We start from the raw sequence: 24,497 nt of genomic DNA on the forward strand, positions 1-24,497 counted from the left end.
CCTCTGAGGGAAAAAGTTTGTCTTCATCTCTGTCCTATAAGGATGACCCCTAAATTTAAAACAGTGCCTCTAGTTCTGGACTCACCCACAAGAGGAAACAGCCTTTCCACAACCACCTTGTCAAGACCATTCAAGATCTGATATACTTCAATCAAGTCACATCTCTCTTCTAAGCTCCAGTGGAAACAAGCCCAGTCTACCTAACCTTTCCTCATAAGACAACCCACTCATTCCAGGTATCAATTTATTAAACCTCCTCTGAATGTGGAGGAAAGAACAATTTCAACTTTATTGGGCAGTACAGTTTTTTTTATCACATAGTTCTTTATGAAAAGAGAAGGAAATGTTAGTAGAATTAATTTGTGTCATGCAGAACTGGATTGATATTGAGCTGAGCAAAACCAGAAGGGATTACTGCGATGTTACAAATGCATTGATGTTAGGAAGCAGCATCATGAGGTAAAGTAAGGATTGCTGGATCCTCAGTCCAATCAATGTATTGTCACAACAATGCACAATCCAAACCGTAGATCAATGATACAATTCCAAGGATGTGCCAATAAATTCCGAGAGGCTAAAGATCTTCCAGGTCTGCCCGTGCTGTGAAACTCATTACAGTATTGAACTTTATCATCAACAGTCTTTTCAAGTCATCCTTTGTTTCCTTGGTTTGACACATGAATCAGACTTCAATCTATTAATGCATCAAGCAGGCCGATCAATTAGTCTGAGAAAGTTTTGAAAATGATCTGTCAGGGAATGAAAGTGAAAGGGTCAGGGTGAATGTGTAACCAGGAAAACTGATGCATCAATCATTGATTGACAGGGTTTTCAGATAAAAAATAGTTGCCTTTAAGTCTTATCATTTTCTCTGTCCTACATTAACTCCATCAAACGATTTTCCTATCGAATTATCAGTGACTTTACAATCATCCAAGCTTCTATTCCACCATCTGCAACTTTCATGTGTCCCTCTTGATAATAAATATGCACAGTATATGCCAAGGAAGCTTTCACCAGTTTATTTCTCATCTGAAATTGCATTTTTCTCCTTTGATTTTTATTTTCCCAGGGCTTGCTTGCCCTTGGTGAGAGTTGATGGTCTGTCATCTGATTGCCAGCCTGGCTACTTGATAAATGCCAACTGACCCCTTCTCTTCCTGCAGCCCCACCACGCATACTGTCCTGTTGATGAATTAGGTTGTGTCCAATTGCTCACTCAAGCCAAACTGCCACAGGTTTTGCCTCATATTACTCCAGGCTGTCAAAGAATTAAGGGAAATGCTATTTCTGAGTGATGAGAACAGGAGACCCTCCTGCCTGACCAAGGCAGCCGAGATGAAGATTGCAGAGGCGGTTAGCAACTATGGGGTCCTCCGAAGATCATGGGTTCAGCTCAGGAAAAGAGTTATTGACCTCTTTCAATGCAGCTGGTTAAGTGCCTCAGTGGGCAAGAGGCAATGTATTTGTGTGAATCTGCAGTTAGGCTAGGTGGGTGAATGCCTGATCAGCTTTAGCACACAAAACCATGCAGCAGTTTGAGTGTGTGATTGAACACAACCCAACACATGGACAGGTCAGTATGTGTGATGGGGATACATGCAGACAAGGTGGTCAGTTGGCATTTGTCCAGTCACTAAATTTCTTCTTTCTCCTTCAGGAAAACAGACTCATAACCAGATGAAAAGGGTGAAGACGGGCCGAGGGATGTGCTATGGCCATGTGCTTTTGGGAAAAGAAATCTATATTTTACGTGGGGTGCATTTGCCTATGGTCACAAACCAGTTGGATGTTTATGAGTGGAATCCCCCTCTGGCAGTTCATGTATGTCACTAACTGTGTCCTGGGAATGTAATGGCAATGTGAGTGCAGTAAACTATACCTGGCACTCTCGGGAAACAAGAAGTGGCTGCAAAGCTCATTTCCCCAAACTCATCATCAGTGGTGATCCTGATAACCTAAAAGCACAACATTGTTCACCCCTTTGATGTACCTTTGTGTGCTAGCCTGCGAGGGAGATGCAATGTCTGTGGAACCAGTGGTGAAAATACTGAGCACCGCAATGACTTTCAGAGCTATTGGCATGGGCTTGCTGCCAAGGCCATGTGGCTGCAGGCCTTGCTGCAGGATCTGGCAACTTTCAGTGCTTGCTTCCTCAGACAGCCTAACGCACCGTTTCTCAGACATCTGGAGGTAGTTTGTCTGCATCCTGAAGATGTGTTGCTGCGTCAATGACCTTCTTCTGCTTTTCCTGGATAGCTGCCTCCTGAACACCCTCATCTTTTACTGCTGTCTGCAGCTGGCCTTGCATCCTCAGTTGTTGACTGGTGAGAGCCCTCATTTATCTCATCCTCTCCCCCTTACTGAGGTTGTTGGGAGACTGGGTGTATAAAACCCACAAGTATTCTACCAAATGAGCTGTTAAGCAGTGAGATTTTCCACTCCTCCCATTGTCCACATCCAAAAACTCCATCCACCCCACACTGGCCTCCTCCCGCTTAGATCTGAACCACCAGCAGGTTTTTGGACACGGCCAGTTTCACTGTGCGAGTGACCCTTAATTTGCAACACGTCCATCCTCCCCATTTCACCTTCAGAAGCATGGCAATTTTCCCCACAGTTGAGATCGGCATTTGCAAAGTATGCAACAAAAAACTTGGATTTCTAAAGTGCTTGTTACAAGCATAGCGACATTGTTGGGAACTTAACAGGACAGTCAACAGTGAACAAACACCGATGGGGAAGGGAAAGAAAGCAATAATATAATTAGGTTAATATAATCAGAGAGGTTTTTGAAGGCAGGGAGGAAGGTGTCTCGATGGAAATGTTGGTGAATATGCTCCAGAGGGTGGAGCCATGGTGCCTTAGGAACATCTGTTGATGTAGCAGAGGACTGCCTAGAGGAGGTGACAGTGTTTGGCAATGGTTGACCTGTAGGTGGATTGACCTATCAAAGACAAAGATCTTAAACTAAGGCTAGGGCAGTGTTGGAGTGAAATCAAAGTAAAGGACACAAAATGGTTACCTGGCACACAAAATGGACTCTGGGAAAAGACGCTAAGAGGCACTGACTTTGGGCACAGACATTACACAAAGAGGTAAAACCTGTAGTATTTAAATTACTGCAGGAAACAGGTCAGACCTTGAGGCACCTTAAACTTGAGATAAAAGCAGACCCAGAACAATGAGTTTGATAACGAGATCAGCCACTGATGGGGACATAAATGCATAAATATATATAACAAGATCAGCCATTGATAGAGGACATAACTGTACAAATGTATCTACTCTATGTACAATGATGTGATAACTGTCAATGTCCGTACTTGTCTATGTATAATGATGTGTTAACTGTCGATGTCTGTACCTGTCTATTCAACTTGTGATGATGTGCTAACGGCTAATGTCCGTACTGTCTATTATCTAAAAAATATTAAAAATGCTCAACTACCATTGTGTAGTTGAGAAGGTAACTGCCTGCACTGCAGAATGCCAGCGCTTCTCCCAAAGCTTTGTCCGAATAAAACTGTTTGTTGAACCTCCAAGTCTGACTCCGAAGTGGTGAATTTCCCACAACAGGCAGTTTGTGATACTCACCAATGGCACAGCTAATGGACATGTTGGGGCGATTCTCCCAGCCTGCTGTGCTGCTAGAGCAGCACAACGGGCTGAAAGACATCAGCGGAGGCTGCTTATTGAGCTCCCCACTGGGCACCACGGCCTCCGTGTGTCTTCGGGGCCAGGATTTTGACCGTAATCAGCTCCGTGCCAGAAATCAGTGCAGAGCTCATTTAAATAGTAAAATCTGGATTTCCATCCAGGACTGAAGTCTCCGAGTCTGCTAGCGACTCCGCGCCTTCCCTCCCCCACCGCCAGGAGTGGTTCACTCCAGCAGGATTTACAACTCCCCACGAATGGGGAATTGGCAGCCAACCCCGCTGGAGGGAACAGAGACCACTGAGGCCCCCGAGGAGCTCGGGGGCGAGGGGGGTGCACCCTGGATAGTGCCAGCCCAGCAGTGCCAGCCTGGCCCCCTGGCACTGCCCAAAGGGCAAACTAGCAATTCCTCAGGCATCGGGCAGGGCCAAAGGAGCGGGGCCAGAGGTGGCAGGACTCATTGGGGGCGGGACCTATGGGGGCCAATTGGTGGGGGTGGTGGTGGGGTCCATCTGCCACTCTGCATAGGGATCGATGGCAGATGGAGGGAAGGGGGTGATCAGGGCTGGCCATCCGGCTGGGATGGGGACAGACATCGGTGTAGGCCCACAGAGCTCTGGAAGGCCAGCAATCAGGGGGTGGGGGGGGGTGGGGGCAGTGATGCGGGGTTGCTGTGCTGGCTGATCGTGAGGCCAGCAGTGCGGGGCCACTGTGCATGCGCCAATCTCCCCTCTGGCACATGCGCAGTGGCCCACTCAGTGCTATGCTGCCAGCCTCTCCAGCGGGAATAGGCTCAGCCCACAGATTTTCAATGTGAATCTCACTAGTGCACTCTGCAGTGCACAGAATGTGGGAGATTCATTTTAGAAATCCTGCTGAAACAACCAGCAGGAGTTACTCCAGTTTTTACGTGAATTCGGCACTTAGAATATTTTTTGGGGGAGAATTGCTCCCCGTGGACTTTTAACCTTTGTGTGGTTGAGAACATGGCTGTAGTATTCTGGATTACACTGTGTATAGTGGAAGGAGTTGCCATTGTGACATTTGGAGAAATTCAACAATGAGATGGTTAAAACACATATTTAAACTGCAGAGATGAAAAAACAGATCCATGTTGGATAAGATGTGGGAAATGAAGCTGAACTTGAAGTTGACCTGTATGTCCAGGTTTCACACCTTTAGCTGATTCTGAAGTCAGGAAGATTGATGAAGTCAGAACCCAATGCAGTGGGTGTTTATCTGACCTGAATGTTGTTGGTATTAAACTGCAGGACATTGGGGTTCATCCAGGTCTCAATGTTGTTAAATATTGTAATGACAGCCATTGGGCTGATTATGTAGAGGTTAGTGAAGTAGAGCTTGTGTCATTGACATATAAATGAAAGTTAATGCCACTCTTTGGAATAACATCAATAACATCACCAGGAAGGGAATGCAAAGGATGAGGGTATTGGGGAGTGAGAAAGCATTGGAGCTGACGAATAAAGTGTGGCAAGAAGGAGTGGAACCAGGAGAATGCTGAAGCATAGAGGCAGACTGTGGAGCAGAGGCAACGAATCATAGAATCCTGCAGTGCAGAAGGAGACCATTTGACCCGTCTGGATGGAGGACAATGGTATTTTCTTTTACAATTTCAAAGGCGATAGCAAGACTAATGAAGATGTGGAGGGATAGTGAACAATAGCTGCTATCATACAAGATGTCAGGGGTGACCTTGTGTGATTTTGGAGACGGGTCAAGGTGGAATTTTGATTGGATGGAAACATAATTGCAAGGAGACAAAGTATTTCAAGACTTGATGCTGGTAAATGCAAGATTAAGAAGAGTTGTTGCGTTTACTATTAAGAAACTAATATAACCTACCCCGGCATTAATACAACCTTTGTAGAAAAAATATCATTTGGCTACCAAATGTTTGCCTGTAAACCTTTTCTGAAATTGCAATCCTGCAAGAAATTTAATCCACCTTTTGAAAAACGAATCATTAAGCCAATTACTGTTACTTCTGAATCATGATTATGGTGTTTCCATACATATAGAATCAATGTCAACTGAGACTAAAGTTAAAATAAAAACAGAAAATCTCAGCCTCATGCCTTGTTATTTTGAATTATAGGCCACGATTCTCCCAAAAGTGGTGATTGGTGGGAGAACTGTTCTAAATCCCGACTGTTCTGACAGTTCAGCTTCTCACCTGAATCTCTGCACTCTATGCACTGAAGAGGTCCCAGTTATGAATATCATTAAAAACCCAGGGGGGGTGGGATGGGCGCTATTCGTGTCGGAATTTGACAGTTCTGGAACTCTGCGCATGCGCAGTGGCCCCAAATGGTCAACCCCCCGTTTGCTGGCTAGTTCGATCGCTGGCCAGCCCAGACCCCCACAGTGCTGCCCCTCCAGCCCGCCCCAACGGCCCAATCGTGGCCCCCACAGCAATTCCCGGGCCAGCCCCAACCCCCCCCCGCCCCATCCCGGAGCACCCCGATGTCCAGTCCCCTGCACCCAGCAGTGGCGGTCCCCCCACCCCCTCACCCCGGCAGACCCCCCCCCCCCCCCCACTAACCCCCTCCCGGGGTCAGACTCCCCGGAGGCAGGCCACCTACCCCAGCCCGCCCCAATCGCTGCCCTCCCTTCATCCCAGACCGATCGCCATGCAGAGTGGCAGCAGAACCCCCCACCCCACTGATCGTCCCTAAGGCCCGCCCCCTTGGCACTGCCCAATGCCCGAAGGGCAATGCCAAGGTGCCCTCTGGGCATGGGCACTTTGTTCCTTGGGCAGAGACAGGGGGCACAGTCTGACACTGCCAGGGTGCCCATGCCCAGAGGGCACCACTCCCCCACCACCCGACCCTCTGGGGAGCCCCGATTGCCCCCCTTCATTCCAGCGGTGTCTCCCACTAGTTCCCCAAATGTGGGGAGCTAGTCTGAACCGCGCAGGAATGAAGTACTCCTGGGCGGGGTGGAAGATTCAATCGGGACCGGAAAGGTCCCGATAATGAACAAATATACATATTTAAAATACATGCAGAAGTTTCAAATTACTTACTTGCCTTCCTGCTGGTTTCCAGCGTGGTCTGACCGGTGACTGTTTGCCAGCTCTGAGAGATATGCATGCGTTCCCGGCGCATGCGCAAATCCCTGTTCAAGGCCGCAGACGCGCATCTCCCACTGCGACCCGACAGAAAAGTTCCGGGTCGCAATGGGGGAATCATGCCCATAATCTCTAGATTACATTAACGACAGAAACAGAACACCAAAAAATATAGCATGAAGAGAGGCCATTATTTCCAATGATCTTCAACACCATTATTTCCATGAAACTCATCACCAAACTCCGTGGCCTCGGCCTTGGCTCCTCCCTCTGCGACTGGATCCTGAACTTCCTAACCCACAGACCACAATCGGTAAGGATAGGCAACAACACCTCCTCCATGATCATCCTCATCACTGGTGCCCCACAAGGCTGTGTTCTCAGCCCCCTACTGTACTCCTTATACACCTATGACTGTGTGGCCAAATTCCCCTCCAATTCAATTTTCAAGTTTGCTGACGACACCACTGTAGTGGGACAGATCTCAAACAATGACGAGACAGAGTACAGGAATGAGATAGTGAACTGGTACGGCAACAATAATCTCTCCCTCAATGTCAACAAAACAAAGGAGATTGTCATTGACTTCAGGAAGTGTCAAGGAGAACATGCTCCTGTCTACATCAACGGGGGACGAAGTAGAAAGTGTCGAGAGCTTCAAGTTTTTAGGTGTCGAGATCACCAACAACCCCTATGCTGACACTATAGTTAAGAAAGCCCATCAACCCCTCTATTTTCTCAGAACACTAAGGAAATTTGGCATGTCAGCTATGACTCGCACCAACGTTTACAGATGCACCATAGAAAGCATTCTTTCTGGTTGTATCACAGCTTGGTATGGCTCCTGCTCTACCCAAGACTACAAGGAACTACAAAATGTCGTGATTGTAGCCCAATCCATCATGCAAACAAGCCTCCTATCCATTGACTCTGTCTACACATCCCGCTGCCCCGGCAAAGCTGCCAGCATAATTCAGGATCCCATGCACCCCGGACATTCTCCCACCTTTTCCGTTGGGAAAAAGATACAAAAGTCTGAGGTCACGTACCAACCGACTCAAGAACAGCTTCTTCCCTGCTGCTGTCAGACATTTAAATGGAATTACCTTGCATTAAGTTGATCTTTCTCTACACCCTAGCTATGACTTAACACTACATTCTGCACTCTCTCGTTTCCTTCTCTGTGAATGGTATGCTTTGTCTGTATAGTGCGCAAGAAACAATACTTTTCACTGCATGTTAATACATGTGACAATAATAAATCAAATCAAATCAAAATTAAAGATCCCTTTTACACAAGGATCGATGTTGGTCTCTCATTTTGAAACTGATAAGAGGTGGGCAGGTGGACAGGGCAAGGGCAATGGTCACTTGGAGGAGTTGGCAGACACCAATCTCAGTTACTGGTTCACTCCACAGTTGGATGAGTGAGCCGAGATACCAGGTCACCAACTAGGAGATTGGAAATGCCATTCTTTTAAAGGTTTCTAAGTGCCTGCTGCAGTTACATTGGGTGTTTTTTGTGGCAGAACAGGAAGCAGTACAATGCAATAAGAGATTTGGGGGCAAGGACAGTTTCATCAGAGCCCCAGGATTTGCAGAACCAGCTGAGGAGGAGCTGGGGAAAGGGAGGAGCTCCTTGCAGGTTGCTTGGTAACAACGCGAGTTGTGAATTAACATAATGTGAAGATGCCGGTGTTGGACTAAGGTGAGCACAATAAGAAGTCCCACAACACCAGGTTAAGTCCAACAGGTTTATTTGGTATCACGGGCTTTCGGAGTGCTGACACTGGCATCAGTGTCTCACCTGATGAAGGAGCAGCACTCGGAAAGCTTGTTATACCAAATAAACCTGTTGGACTTTAATCTGGTGTTGTGAGGCTTCTTACTGAATTAACATAGTGAGGGAAGGACTGACTGCATCTTAATTAATGTCATTGAGAATGTTAAAGTAAAACTCCCCTTCACAGCTTTCACTCTTTCGACACAGTCCTATGGGATCCTAGTTTAACCTCCATGCAATTAATCCTTTCATTCCCTGTTTGTTAAGGTTGGTTCTCCATAGGTAAGTAGGGGTTATTTGCACTCAGACTCTCAAAAAGTGCTATTATCCTTATAGCCACTTCCTAACCACACTCACTGCCTCATCCTGTTAGCCTTTACACTTTAGTTGGCTCATTTGTATGTGATGCAGGTTTAAGGTACTTGTCCATGGCACATCTGAGTTCTGCTCATTTTACAGGAGATGCTGGCAAACAGGAGGGAGACAGCCTACACAGCAAATAGGAGGGAGACAACCTACACAGCAAATAGGAGGGAGACAGCCTACACAGCAAATAGGAGGGAGACAACCTACACAGCAAATAGGAGGGAGACAACCTACACAGCAAATAGGAGGGAGACAACCTACACAGTAAAATGGGCCATCATCCCTAAGGAATAGGCTGCCAATCACATAAGAAAATTCACAGCAGTCAGCATTTGAGATTGCAGACTTGTCACATCAACGTCTGTCAGCCTCTCTTCCTCTTCAGCTTATCCCTTCCAGTTATCCAGACACAAATGTAAACTTGACAGCTGGTGTGGTAGAGAGATACCACCAATCTTATAATGCATCTCTTTGGAACTACATCCTCTTTTGAGAGCTCATTGTGAAGACTAGCACCATACAGACTACTGATGAAAGTTCTATTGTCAATGTACCATGACTCAAACTTCTGCCAAACCCCAGCACACCCATCTGAATTAAATAGTGAGGCCAAAGGGACTGACCTGCTCACTGCAGATTAAGAGAGCTAACCTGGAACTCGCTAACAGGGCCAGTCCTGCAACTAGGGTGAAAATTTGCACCATCATTCACTTCTGAACCCTTAGTTATCTTTAAATCAATGTCTATTCTGATGCTAAAAATTGAGCTAAGCCAGACTGCCCCAGCAGGTTATTGCAATCTGCAGCTGAATGGTCTTAGGCCTGAGGTCCTATCATTGCTGACCAATAATAGCACTTGAATGAGTCACAGCAGCCTCACCAGTTCCACAAGTGTGAGCAATATACTCGGCAGATTACAGCCCATGCAATGAAGATAAAAGTTTACCATGCCATGTCTACAGTGTGCCACTCATTCTATCGCATCCATCAATCCACCCACCTATACTCAATTCTGGTCAGAAATTGATAATTACTTCTTGACTTTTTTGATCAATAAAGCATTAACTCTCAGACTGAGAATCCAGCCCACCTATCTACTATCTGGAGATGGTCACAAAATTGTGATATATGTCAGGAAAAAGTAGCTTTGTCTGTTCCGTAGTCAGAAATGTTTGATGCAGAAACATCTGCTAGGTGAGAAAATAAATTTACTCACAGTCCGGAAACGTCTGTTTGGTGAGGCAAATCGGACCAAGGTAAATTATTCGGGCAAAATATTTTCCAAAGTAACAACATTTCAAAGAATCGTTGAACCTGGATGTTAACCCCTGCAGGAAGCGTGCAGCTGATGTGTGGCCTGGAATAGTATAACCATGAAGCTCTGCATTTCAGCTGGTGCTGATGCTAAAGGAACCAGGAACTCCAGGTATATCACTGGGGTGCAGCCCATGTAGGGCACAGAATTGTAAAGGCGTTGGCACGGGCACATTGTGTGTGCAGAGTGGGCAGATCGGGATGTCAAACAGAGTCTATTACAGCTCTGACAAAGGGTCATCCAGACTCAAAATGTTGGTTCTATTCTCTCTCCATAGATGCTGTCAGACCTGCTGAGATTTTCCAGTATTTTCTATTGTTGTTTCAGATTCTGGCATCCACAATAATTTGCTTTTGTCTTAGTGTCGAATGCTGATTTGGTATACAGCCTGCCATTTTGAACCTCATAGTTACATGGATAAGACTGGTATAGAGGGATATGGGCCAAATGCAGGCAATTGGGACTAGATTAATGGTAAGAACATGGACAAGTTGGGCCGAAGGGCCTGTTTTCATGCTGTAAACCTCTATGACTCTATGATTCAGGTACACCCTCTCTTAGAACACTCCCAGATGAACATGCATTCAACTACATGAGGGATAACCTACTAGTGCAACTTAAAAGGATCACCCTAGGACCTCTTTGACTTACTTTTGCTGTTGCTGAGTGAATTTCTGTGTTGAGTGTTTTGGGGGAGTTTGAAAACATTTTTGGATTGGCAAGAGCGTGGTGCTGCACTTTGACAAGCAGTTCGGAGGAGTTGGAAGGCCTGCCAGTAATGAGGTCTGTGATAATCATGAATTCTGTGAGGAATCTCTAATCGATCTCCCTGTGGGGCTCATTGAATATGAGTTCCGTAGGTATCAGACAAGGGCCTGCCCAGCTGGAACTTGTCACCTGAGTCCTTAATAAGACAGATACCGGGAAGGGTCTGCAGAAGTGTATGTATGCCACAGAGTAGTGACTATACTTTGTGTTTAACAATAAATATCGTTCCTTTCCAGTCGGGCTTTCTGAGTTATTACATGGTCTATTGTTGCAGACCCTCTTGGGTTGCAACACAATAAGAACATGCAACACAGGCAGTAAAGAGAGGAAGCTGTCTGCAAAGAGAGGAGGGCTCTCATGAAAATATGATATCCACCAAGATCTCCAGGCAACATATCTCCTTCCTCCATCTCAGCGAGGAGCAGTGTCTAAGCAGGCCAAAATTCACAAAGAAGCTGGTTACTGAACTATGTCACTTTCAATAGCTGGACCTTATAGCGGGGATAGGATGGTGATGCCAGTGACTGTGACGGTTTCTGTAGCCTTCAGTTTCTTTACCAATGGATTCCTCCCAGTGGGGGCAGGCATCATTGCAAAAACTTTGCAGTGAATCGCTGCATCAGGTAAATGACATAGACTCTAAATAAATGGTAAGGGGACATCATCATTTTCTCTGTTACCAGAGGGAAGTTGAAAGAGGAGACACACAGCTTTTCCAGGTTCCCAGGATTTACAAAGTGCCATTGACTGCCCTGCATATTAACAGAGAGATGCACTGAAAATGAAAAAGTTCCTTCTCCAGAAATGTATAGTTGGTATGCACCATATCCCGACTCCCACCATGACACATTCATCCTGTGCCAGTCAGCTGTATCCACCATCTTTGGATCAGGATGCTGAAGCAGTGGCTGGCCGCGATTCTCCCAAAAGCGCTGAATTGGTGGGAGAACTATTTTAAATCCCGACTGATTTGTCACTTCAACTTCACACTCGAATCTCCGCACTCTGTGCACTGCAGAGGTCCCAGTCGTGAATCTCATTAAAAACCCAGGGGAGTTTTCATGGAGGCCTATTCATGCTGGAGTCTGACAGTTCTGGAACACTGCGCATACGCAGTGGCCCCGCTCTGTCAGACTCCCCCTTTGCTGGCCAGCTCGATCACAGGCCAGCCCGGACCCCTGCAGTGTGGCCCCCATGACAATTCCCGGGCCAGCCCTGATCTCCCCCCCACCCCCCTGCTCTGGAGTGCCCCGATGTCCAGCCCCCCCCCCCCCCCCCCCCCCCCCAGCACTGGCGATCCCACCAACCCCCTCACCCCGGCAGACTCCCCCCCCCCCACTGACCCCCCCCCCCCGCAGGGTCAGACCCCCCCCCCCAGGGAGGTTGCCCCCCTCTCTCCCGGCAGACCACCCTGCCCCCCCAGCCCTCCCTCCATCCCAAACTGATCCCAATGCAGAGTGGCAGCAGGACCCCCCCAACCCCACTGATTGCCCCTCGGTCCCACTCACAATAGACCCTGCCCCCTTGGCAGTGCCCGATGGGCGGTGCCTAGGTGCCCACTGGGCATGAGCACTTTGTCCCTTGGGCAGTGCCAGGGGGCACAGGCTGGCAATGCCAGGGTGCCCATGCCCACCGCTGACCCCCTGGAGGCCCCCAATTGCCCCCCTTCATTCTGGTGGGGTCTCCCGCTAGTTCCCCGAATGTGGGGAGCTACTCTAAACCCCACTGGAATGAAGTACCCTGGCGGGGTGGGAAATTCAATTGGGACCAGTAAGTTCCCGATAATTACATTTAAAAGACATTTAAAACATTAAAAACAGATCCAAATGACTTATCTGCCTTCCCGCCGGTTTCCAGCGTGGTCTGACTGGTGACTGTTTGCTGGCTCTGGGAGATGCAGATGCTTTCCCAGCGCATGCGCAAAATCCTGAAACAAGGCCGGCGACGCGCATCTCCCACCCCGACCCGCCAGAAAAGTTGTGGGTCACGATAGGAGAATTGCAGCCAATGTCTATGCACTCTATACCTAGCTTTTGACTTCCCCTTGTCACCTGACCGGAATTGGGATAGCCATTCTGGGAAACAGCAGATAATATTCAAAGGTCTAGTATTAACCGACTGTTGTGATTGATTGAATTGTGGGTCACAGGGGCATAGAGAAAGGAACAGCCACTGACCTCCCTCATAGACAGTGAACAAGACTGCTAAAATCCTGACACATGGATAATGCAACTATTTACTCTACAAGTGCAAGTTGAGGGTCAGCCCAACTTGTGATTGCGATCTCATCAGCCTGCCCAAGGTTGCAGGAGGCACCTCGGGCTGGGTTTAATGCTGCCTATCACAGCAGGAGACATGGTAGCTGGGCCCACTTAACTGTGGGAAAGGCTGCATGTTAGGCTCCGAGAGGCAGGAAAAGCTGCCACAATTAAGTTGGAGGTGCATACAGACCTAGTGTGGAAACTTGTTCATTTTTGAGCTAATTGACATCAATTATCCCTGAATCCATTAGAATTTAGTGGTGGCTCAGGGATTACATGCAAGTGCATAGCTATCCTATGCCTCTGGAAAGTCTCCAATCAAACCCTGTTGGGTTTGCCTTTGCCTTCTTGGAAAGGTACCTCTTACAAAAACACTTGGGCCTGATCAAGGAACCTGGCAATGGTTAGGGGCATGGCCACTGAAAGCCCAACCCCTGCCTTGCCATCAACACCCTTGCCCTCCCCTCCAGCAACCCCCTTCCCCACGGCCCCTTCCCACCCTCACTCATCTCTGACCTGGGTCCCTCTGTAATTCTAGGTCTCTCCATGGGTACATTACTGGACATACGAACATTCGAATTAGGAGCAGGACATAGAACATAGAACATTACAGCGCAGTACAGGCCCTTTGGCCCTCGATGTTCCGCCGACCAGTGAAACCAATCTAAACTCCATCTAACCTACACTATTCCAATATCATCCATATGTTTATCCAATGACCATTTAAATGCCCTTAATGTTGATAATGAACTCTAGCAACTTCCTCAGTACTGGTGTTAGGATCACTGGCCTATAGTTCCCTGTTTAGTAGGCCACTTGGCCACTCCAGCCTGTTCTGCCATTCATAAAGGTCATGTCTGATCTGATTCTAACCTCAACTTCACATTCCTGCCTATCTCCAATAACTTTGCCCCCTTGCCAATCAAGAATCTATCTCCCGCTATCTTAAAGATGTTCAAGGACTCTGCTTCAACCACATTTTGAGGAAGAGAATTCCAAAATCTCACAACCCTCTAAGAAAAAAGAAGCAGGCTGCTTTTAAGAAGTGCAAATTGCTGTATGTCCAACAAGTAATGTATGTTTTTGGGAACTTGCTGAGTCTAGGCTGCACACTGCAGGGCAAAGCTTGTGTGTTGCTGCCTCAATTTTGATTTGATTTGATTTATTATTGTCACATGTATTAACATACAATGAAAAGTATTATTTCTTGCACGCTATACAGACAAAGCATACCGTTCATAGAGAAGGAAACGAGAGAGTGCAGAATGTAGTGTTACAGTCATAGCTAGTGTTAAAGAAAGATCAACTTAATGCAAGGTAAGTCCATTCAAAAGTCTGACAGCAGCAGGGAAGAAGCTGTTCTTGAGTCGGTTGGTATGTGACCTCAGACTTTTGTATGTTTTTTCCGACGGGATAAGGTGGAAGAGAGAATGTCCAAGGTGCGTGGGGTCCTTAATTATGCTGGCTTCTTTGCCAAAGCAGCGGGAAGTGTAGACAGAGTCAATGGATGGGAGGCTGGTTTACATGATGGATTGGGCTACATTTACAATCATTTGTAGTTTCTTGCAGTCTTGGGCAGAGCAGGAGCCATACCAAGCTGTGATGCAACCAGAAAGAATGCTTTCTATGGTGCATCTGTAAAAGTTGGTGAGAGTCACAGCTGACATGCCAAATTTCCTTAGTCTTTTGCGAAAGTAGAGGCATTGGCGGGCTTTCTTAACTATAGTATGGGCATGGGAGGACCAGGACAGATTGGTGATGATCTGGACACCTAAAAACTTGAAGCTCTCGACCCTTTTTACTTCGTCCCTGTTGATGTAGACAGGGGCATGTTCTCCACTATGCTTCTTGAAGTTGATGACAATCTCCTTTGTTTTGTTGACATTGAGGGAGAGATTATTGTCGCCGCACCAGTTCACCAGATTCTCTACCTCATTCCTGTATTCTGTCTCGTCATTGTTTGCGATCCGTCCCACTACGGTGGTGTCGTCAGCAAACTTGAAAATCTAATTGGAGGGAAATTTGGCCGCACAGTCATGGGTGTATAAGGAGTATAGTAGGGAGCTGAGAACACAGCCTTGAGGATGATCGTGGGGGAGGTGTTGTTGCCTATTCTGACTGATTGTGGTCTGTGAGTTAGGAAGTTCAGGATCCAGTCACAGAGGGAAGAGCTGAGGCCTAGGCCACGGAGTTTGGAGATGAGTTTTGTGGGAATAATGGTGTTGAAGGCTGAGCTATAGCCAATAAATTGGAGTCTGACATAGGTGTTTTTGTTATCTCGGTGTTCCAGGGTTGAGTGCAGGGCCAGGGAGATGGTGCCTGCTGTGAACCTGTCGCGGCAGTAGGCAAACTGTAGTGGATCCAGACAATCTGGGAAGCTGGAATTGATTCATGCCATGACTAGCCTTTCGAAGCACTTCATAATGATGGATGTCAGAGCCACCGGACGATAGTCATTGAGGCACGCTGCTTGGTTTTTCTTAGGTACTGGGATGATGGTCGTCTTCTTGAAGCAGATAGGGACCTCAGATTCTCAAAATTGGACCAAGAATGGATTAATCACACCTTGTGATCCCTGTGGCCAAAGCTGGGCCTAATCCAATTTTTAACCCTTTAACTTGCTGCCAGTCTCTTACCCAAACTTAGTGGGAAACATTAACTGGTTGGAAATAGAGGTAGAGATTTTGGATAGCAGAAAATTAATGTTGGGGACCAAGAGAAGCCCAGAATTAGAATGACCCTTGTTTTCTTCAGTGGCCTTAACCCCTTAGTTCCCCCTGAGCTAAAAGGAAACAATTAACATCACTCACCTCTCTGGGCCTCCTTTGTTCCCAGATTTACTTGCTATTGGGTTGGCATGGTGGAGCTTCCCTGCACAGGCTTGGGGTTAAAATTGCAGTTGGACTTCAATGATATTATTAGAACTGACTTCCATATTTTAACAGCACACCATTGTCTTCCAATAGATGCCGCACTTGCCTGTTAAACAAACAGGTTACAATACATCTTGCAAGAAGTTAGCTTATTTGGAAGGGGCTAAATTTCTGTCCTGATTCTACCTCTGCATGGGCTCTTCACATTTTGAAGGTAAGCTCTCATACTGAGAACAGAATCTTCAGTTTGTAATTTTTCCCCATGTTTTGTCTGATCTTTTTTGTTTTACATTGCCCTTTTTGAAATGCAGTCATCCCAAAAATATAATTGCAAACATTAATAGCTCAAGGGAAATTGTTCAAAGAAAAACAACAGAAAACCTTCCCTTTGTTTAAAATGATGAGAAAACCTTTTCCTTTACTGGATAGGCAGAGGGAATAGAGAGGGTTTCTCTTTATACATGCACTCTCCTCCGCAGTTATGTATGTCTGTGCGTCATTCCTGCTCTCAAGAGGGATGTTTGAGAAAAACTTTTGCCCTAATGCTCTTTTAAATTTAGCTGACAATCCTCTGGTGAATGTCAATGTGAAATACAGATGGCCATACATAACTAGGAATTTTTACAGCTCATTGTATATTACCATCTAATACATGTTAACTCATTAACAACAATTTGCAGTGCAGACGTAATGTCTTAAATTATGCATCATTATTGGTTTTGCATTAATAAGTGAAGAGTAAAAATTAACATTAAGGCATACATTTTTGCAAATTGACAGAGCATCCGTCAAGAATTGCATTTCAAACTATTTTTATCTCAACCCAAAAAGTATATTACCAAAACTCTTGTGCTTTTTCTGAAATAGCCAAAAGCCAAATAACTGTATCCTAAGTTATATGAATCCATCCACCCATGACATGAATATTATTGATGGGGAATCACAGGTTACAAATTCAAGAAATGCCAGTTTCCAACACAAAATGACTGGCATAATTCCAACACGTACCGCAAAGGTGTTGGCTTAAGAACTACTGGTGTTCGCCAGTCAAAGCCATAGCACCGACTTTGATACCAAACTAACCTGAAAGAAAATTCTGGGGTGGGGGGAGACAAACTGGAGTATGTCTGGCAGTGACCCATAGTATTTTTGAAATTGAGTTGAACATAATTTTACTTATCATTTCATCAGTGCTGGACTGGACACTATAGGCCTAGTATGACTGGATGGAGTGTGCGTGGGTCACATGATGGCACTAATTTGCATATGCAAAGAACCTAACACTTGTTTCTGCTGGGTGCCTTTACGATTGCAATTTCAGGCTCCAACTTGACAGATTCTCAGATGTTGAAGCCATCCGCACCTGCAACATCAAATTCAGCCTTGGGCCGAGTTGCGAGTAACATTCACGCCACACAAGCATCAGTCAATGACCATCTCCAATAAGAGAGAATCTAAAGTAAAGTAAAGTTTATTTATTAATCACAAGTAAGGCTTAAATTAACACTACAATGAAGTTACTGTGAAATTCCCCTAGTTGCCACACTTTGGCGCCTGTTTGGGTCAATGCACCTAACCAACACGTCTTTCAGACTGTGGGAGGAAACCGGGGCACCTGGAGGAAACCCACACAGACGCGGGGAGAGCGTGCAAACTCCACACAGACAGTGATCCATGCCAGGAATCGAACCTGGGTCCCTGGTGCTGTGAGGCAGCAGTGATAACCATTGTGCAACCATGCCACCCCTGCCACTGTGCTGCCCCCATCTAACCATCTGCACTTGACATTCAATGACGTTGCCATCACTGGATCTCTCATTATTAACATTCTGGGTAATATCATTTACCAAAAACTTAAGTGGACTAACCATATAAGTATTGTGACTACAAGTGCAGGTCAGAGGCTAGGAATTCTGCAGTGAATAAGTCAGCTCCTAGGCAGAATTTTAAGGCCCTAGCCATTGGTGGGATCTTCTGGTCCCATCAAAGTCAGTGGACTTCTGGACAGGTCGCCTCATTTATGGCCCCACTCCCGGCGTGATGGGGATGTAAAATTCCATTCCGTTTCTCCAAAGTTCACCATCTGCAAAGCATCACCAGTAGCTTGAAATTGAATTTGACTGCTTTCTTTTGAGATTCAGGACACACACCTTTCTGGACCTTGTGAGGTTATTAAACTTTTTCTGGCACTCGATCCAGATCCTACATTCAGCTACTGGCAGCTTCTTTGACCTGCAGTCGTGCTGTTCTCAGAGAAGATAACTTCTCTTCCTGTCTTCGTTACTTGAATCATGGTCACTGGCGATTAATCCATGGAGCAAAGTCAGCCTTTCCACATCTATCATCCATGCTGCAGCTCTTTATTTCCTCATGGTGTTTGTTTTTCAGCAAATCCTGGTGCCATTGAGATCCTTAGGTGCGGCATGAGGTGTGTCAATGCACATGTCCTCCCTGATTGATCAGGCTGGAGAAGTTAAATTGTTCAAATTAAAGTTTCATAGTGTGGAAGTTAAGTTGTTCAAATTAGAGTTTCATGCTTTCTCTGTACAGTATTGGAAAATGTTTATCAGCTTACAGACCTTCGAACGGGGTCAGTTTCTGCTATTCAGCATGAACAGGCTAATCTTCATCTGCGTAAGCCCCATAACATCCTGTTTTTTGGCCTTCGCCAGAGGATGGGCAAGATCAGAGTTTTCCATAACAAATACCAAAGGCAAGATATGGGGACATGATATGCAAATGAAGGATTAGCAGAAGACAGTTTTTCATGGAATAAGAGAGGGCGAAAAGCTAGGATATAATTGGTGAATATGCATGCCAATGAAGGATTAGTAAAGTTGCTTGTTCCTGATTTACTATAATTGACTATAATTGCCAAGTTGTTTGTTTGTAACATCAGAAACACTTACAGGAAGGCTGTGAGTTTGTTTGTCCTTGTGCACAAGTAATTAAAAGCCTAATATTGATTATGCATAGTGTCTAACGCTGTCTATACCCAAGTCGACTAAGAGTGCCTAAGGTTGCTGGTACCCAGGATTTCCCACAAGGGAACTAGAAATTCAGCAGATAATGAGTTTGCTCAGGAAAAGAGGATGTGTAAATCAGAGGCTTGGATTCCCAATTCAAAAATGGTCCAACCATTGTGGCAGGGACAAAGATGAGGAGATTCCATTCATAGTTATGGCAGTTCAGTAAATTGGATTAAGTAAAGCTGGCTGCTGATTGGAATTAGAAATTATAATTGGAGAATAACAATGACACGGTGGCACAGTGGTTAGCACTGCTGCCTCACAGCGTCAGGGACCCAGATTCGATTCCAGCTTTGGGTTACTGTCTGTGTGGTGTTTGCACTTTTTCCCCGTGTCTGTGTGGGTTTCCTCCAGGTGCTCCGGTTTCCTCCCACAGTCCAAAGATGTGTACGTTAGGTTGATTGGCCATGCTAAATTACCCCTCAGTGTCAGGGGGATTAGCAGGGTAAATATGTAGGGTTATGGGAAAAAGCACTGGGTGGGATTGTTGTCAGTGCAGGCTCGATGGGTCAAATGGGCCTCCTTCTGCACAATAGGGATTCTATGATTCTATGACACAGTGGTTAGCACTGCTGCCTCACAGCACCAGGGACCCGGGTTTGATTCCAGCCTTAGGTGACTGTGTGGAGTTTACACATCCTCACCGTACCTGGGTGGGTCCCTTCCGGATGCTCCAGTTTCCTCCCACACTCCAAAGATGTACAGGTTATGTAAATTGGCCATGCTAAATTGCCCCATAGTGTCCAAGATGTCTGGGTTCGGGGGATTAGTGGGGTAAATATGTAGGGTTACAGAGATAGAGCCTGCATAAGATGCTCTGTTGGAGAGTTGGTGCATACTCGATGAGCTGAATGGCCTCCTTCTGCACTGTAGCGATTCTATGAATTTGTCATGCTTAATTGGTTCTTATAGGAGGAACTGACTATGAGCCTGTAGGCATTCTTAGAGAATGGTGCCTATTGGAATTTCTGCTTTATTTTTTATTTATTAATTTCTGCTGTGATTCTTAGTGCTGTCACAGTGGACAATGGTGCAGAAAATATGTTCTAGGCCTCTGAATTCAACTCAATAGTTATTTTTGTTCCCTTCCCCCCAGAAGAGTAAAGGCGTAGCCCCCTCACCGATAGCCACCTTTATGGTAAATAGTGATCACAGTTTATCAGGTCCAAAGTTTTAATGGTGATTAGTGGATCACCCACAGTGTTGTTTATGGGTGGACTGCATCATGATTGTGATAAAATTATATTATGTCCCAGATCTTCTGGCTTCTGGATCATCGGAGACTAGACATAACAACCTAAGATGTGCTACAGGAATCCTAGGAAGTCCAACACACTGACTCTGTGGGAATTGTCCGAGAAGTTTGAACAGAGTGAACGTTTCAAGTCCACATCTCTCCCCAGATGTTGCCAGACCTGCTGAGTTTTTCCAGCATTGTTATTTTTATTTATTGTGCCTGACTTTTAATGGCACTGTACATTTACTGCCTGTGCTGAGGCTGGATAATGTCAATTAGATGCTAATTGTTGAAGCAAGTTCTATTGATGGGAAACTAGTTGTAAATCTTAGGCTTCCTGCAGGAGCTTTTTTGGACTAAAAAAGCACAGCAGGAAAAGATTTTTCAATCGATATTTTTGACAATTTGCGATCTACTGTCTGCAGCATATACAAGGTACAGGAATATGGCGTGTCAGATACGTCAGACATTGCATTGCAAAGACTTCAAGCCTTTTGCAACTTGCACATTCCTTTTCAAAAATACTCAAGATCAATACTCAAGATGAAAAGCATCAGGGTCAAAACTATTGCCACTGGATTTAATTATTCCAAATAAATAGGTATAATAAAAATGAACATTGCATAAATAGACTGTGGTGCTGAAAATGAAATTTTTGTAATTGGATTTATTGCTAGTGACAAAAAATACATAGAAATCTATTTGTATTATTAAAATAACTGCAACAATGTGAAGGGCGAGTGTTTGAAAATAAGGTGTACATTGATTATAGCTGGAACAAAAAATTGATTTAAAATGATTTAATTTCAATCTTCTGTGCTTTCTGTGAAATTGATCATCCAACCACACATGGCTTTGTGTCTACAGGTCATTGTAGTACAGAGTTCTAATTATAATGGAAGAAGAATAGACAATATACGGAGAAAACTGAACAAAAATACATCAAACCTCAAAACAAAATGGAAGAAATAAAGTGAGAACAGGGAAAGTCAGGCGGGATTCTCCTATTTTTGCTCTAAGTGCTCCCATCAGTGAGAAAGCCACAGTGTTTTTCATGGGATTAGCAGCGCCTGTTGGGTGGGATTCACTCATCTCTAGCACTGCATAGCGCAAAACATGTTTGCCAGCCCGGCTTCAGAGCTGTCAGGGTGTCATTTTTAAAGGGCGCTCTGATCTCAATGTTCAAAGACAGGACCCCCCCCTCCCCGCCACACCTCAGACATGGCAACCCCCACTGACAGGGCGAGCACCACAACCTCTCAGAACATAGGGGCAACCGCCCCCCACCACTGAAAAAATGGATCAACCCCCCCCCCCCCACCCACCCACCCACCTCCCCATGCAACACGCAGGCTAAGGGTGACCCAATTTTACCCCCCCCCCCCCAGCTTCAAACCTTCCCCCCAAGAGATGCACTCTAATATGGGGTCCCTTAAGGTCCCTCCCCCTCAGGCCCACCCCTTGGCAGTGCCAATCTTGCATTGCCCCTCACACCCTGGCACTAACTCCCTGGCAGTGATACCCTGACCTGACTTCTGGATACCAAGGAAGAGAGGAAAAGAGTTAGGTGCTGTGTCCATGTGCCCTTCTGCCACTGCCAGGTTGCAAAGGGAGGGTCCCCGAAGGGGCCTGGGTGTTGAGTGGACTCGGGCTGGGAGGAAGGGGTTGACCTCAGGACTATCCCCCAGGATGGGGGTTTCTCGGCTGAGCCTTTTAGCCCAGGAAAGGTGGAAATCACCCTTAGTAGGGTGATTCCAGGCGCCTTTCTGGTAAATTTCTTTAGTCTTGTCTGTGTACTGTAAAACCTTTTAAGAGGCCTGGTCACATGAATGTTCATGCCCCCTGAACCACTGGAAGCCTTAAAAATCATAGCAGCACTCCATTCCATAGAAGGAATTCCCCCTGCCCTCTCTCAGAAGCCCCAGAACTCTTTGAAGTCCTCTGGCTGACAGGAGATGTCACTTTCATTAGGGGAATTCCCCTTTGATGTAGTTTCACAAGGGGATTTCCCTCTTGAACCTTGAAAAGGCTGCAGTTTCTGTGTGAAGTGCTCTGATTGAAAGCTCCAGAGCAGATCAAACAGTTCATTGTTGATACAATGCAATAAGCTGCAAGTATTTGCTTTGTTCTTAACCACAATGTTTATAAACGTGCTTGTTCTTAATTGTACTATTTACAAACAGGCCTTATCTTTGATCTGAAGACCTTGGCTGACTGTTTTTTTTCCCCCATACTGAGTCCTCTTCAAACACTTATGCTGGAATAGCATGTCTGCACTGAAGGATGCATTCAGCCAGAGAAGAAGTTGGTACCACTCCCACTGCCACCCTGGCTGTGTCACCCTGGCTGTGTCACCCACTGATGGTGAATATAATGAGAAAACCATGAAAGGAAGACTTGCATTCTTGCATAGCACCTTACCATGTCCTCATGATATCCCAGAGTGCCAATGAATTACAGTGAAATACTGTTAACAGTTCTTAAGAAGGCAAACATTGATGAGGAGAAAGCAAAATCATGTAGATACAGTCTGGTGCTTTAAATAACAGTCTTTTAATGTAGGATCTGGCATGTTTGTTAAGTGTGGCATTGTTAAGTGTGGCATTGTTATCACTCTAAGGTCAATTTCAAATCCAAGGGAGCTACAACAAAAGTCAGATGTGTGAAAATCCTAAGAGCCAATGTATCACCGAGTGAGTCAATGTTTAAATGGACAAGACTCGGTAACCTCATCTCATATGTTATTGGCAAAATTATTTTAATGTCTTATTTAACTCATATGATTGGTCCTTCTGAGGGTCCCATTCAATAAAGTGAGGAGATTGGCTATAGATTTTTAGAAAATAATAGCAGATGAGGGGGCCAATCAGCCCATCAGTTGTCTGCTAGCTGAAAGAGATGTATTTTTCAACTCTTGGCAATAGCCCGATAGATCATGTTACTTCTAATGGATAGTTATGTGCTGCAAGTTTTAGATGTTCTGCCTCTATCCACAACCGCTCCCTTAACCACCCCCCCCCCCCCACCCCCACCCCACCCATGCCACCCTCCCCACTCTCTGGTTAAGATAATTTCCCCTCAACTCCCCTTTAATCCTTCAGTCTATCATTTTTAATCTTTGCCTCTTGGGGACTCCTCTGCTTTTAGAAATATGTCCTTCCATATCCACTCTGTCAAGGCTCCCTAATTATTTTATGTACTTCAATTAACTCTTCCCTCAGCCTCCTCTATCTCAAAGATAAAAACTCCAGCCTTTCCAATCTTGAATCTTGGCTGAGTTTTTTTTAAAAAGAGAAAAGAGCGGTAATATGAAGCGTGTGGGTTCAGTTAGAAGCATTACAGGCAAGAGAAAAAAGTCATTCGGCCAGACAGAAGTGATGTGATAAAAAGAGGAAGCACTTCAGGCTTAATGGAGCATGAACTGATGAACTGGGGCATCAGTCAAAAGAGCTTTCAGCAGCTAATGGGCCACCAGTTCCTTGTGTAAACAAATCTCAGCTAATCCTGCTTTGATCTGCTCTGGAGTTGTCAATCAAAGTGGTTCTAAGAGGTTTCAGAGCTGTTGGGGCTTATGAGAGAAAACAAGGGGATCTCCCAGTGAAACTTGCAGCTCTTGTCACTCAGAGCATTTTAAAGAGGTCTGGTAACATCTGGGGCTTCTAAATCAACCAAGAATGGAGTGATGCTATGACTTTGAATTTATCCAGGTATTCAGACATCACTGCTTCTGTACTCGAATCCTTTCGCTATGAAGGCCAACACAGCATTTGCTTTTTTTACTGTCTGCTGCACCTGTACACTTACTTTCAGTGATTGGTGTACGAGGACGCCCAGGTCTCATTGCATATTCTCCTCTGGGTGAAGAGATTTCTCCTCATCTCAGTCCTAGATGGTTTATCCTTAGACTATGGCCCTTGTTTCTGGACTCCCCCACCATCGAGAACATTCTTTCTGCATCTATCTTGTCCAGTCCTATTAGATTTCATAGGTTTCTAAGAGATTGCCCCTTATTCTCTGAACTAAAGCGAATATAATCCTAACCGATTCAATCACTCCTTGTATGTTAGTCCCGCCAACCAGGAATTGGTGTGGTAAACTTCCTCTGCACTCCTTCTATA

This window comes from Mustelus asterias, chromosome 10 (genome assembly GCF_964213995.1).
Source record: "Mustelus asterias chromosome 10, sMusAst1.hap1.1, whole genome shotgun sequence".
In the NCBI taxonomy this organism is placed as follows: domain Eukaryota; kingdom Metazoa; phylum Chordata; class Chondrichthyes; order Carcharhiniformes; family Triakidae; genus Mustelus; species Mustelus asterias.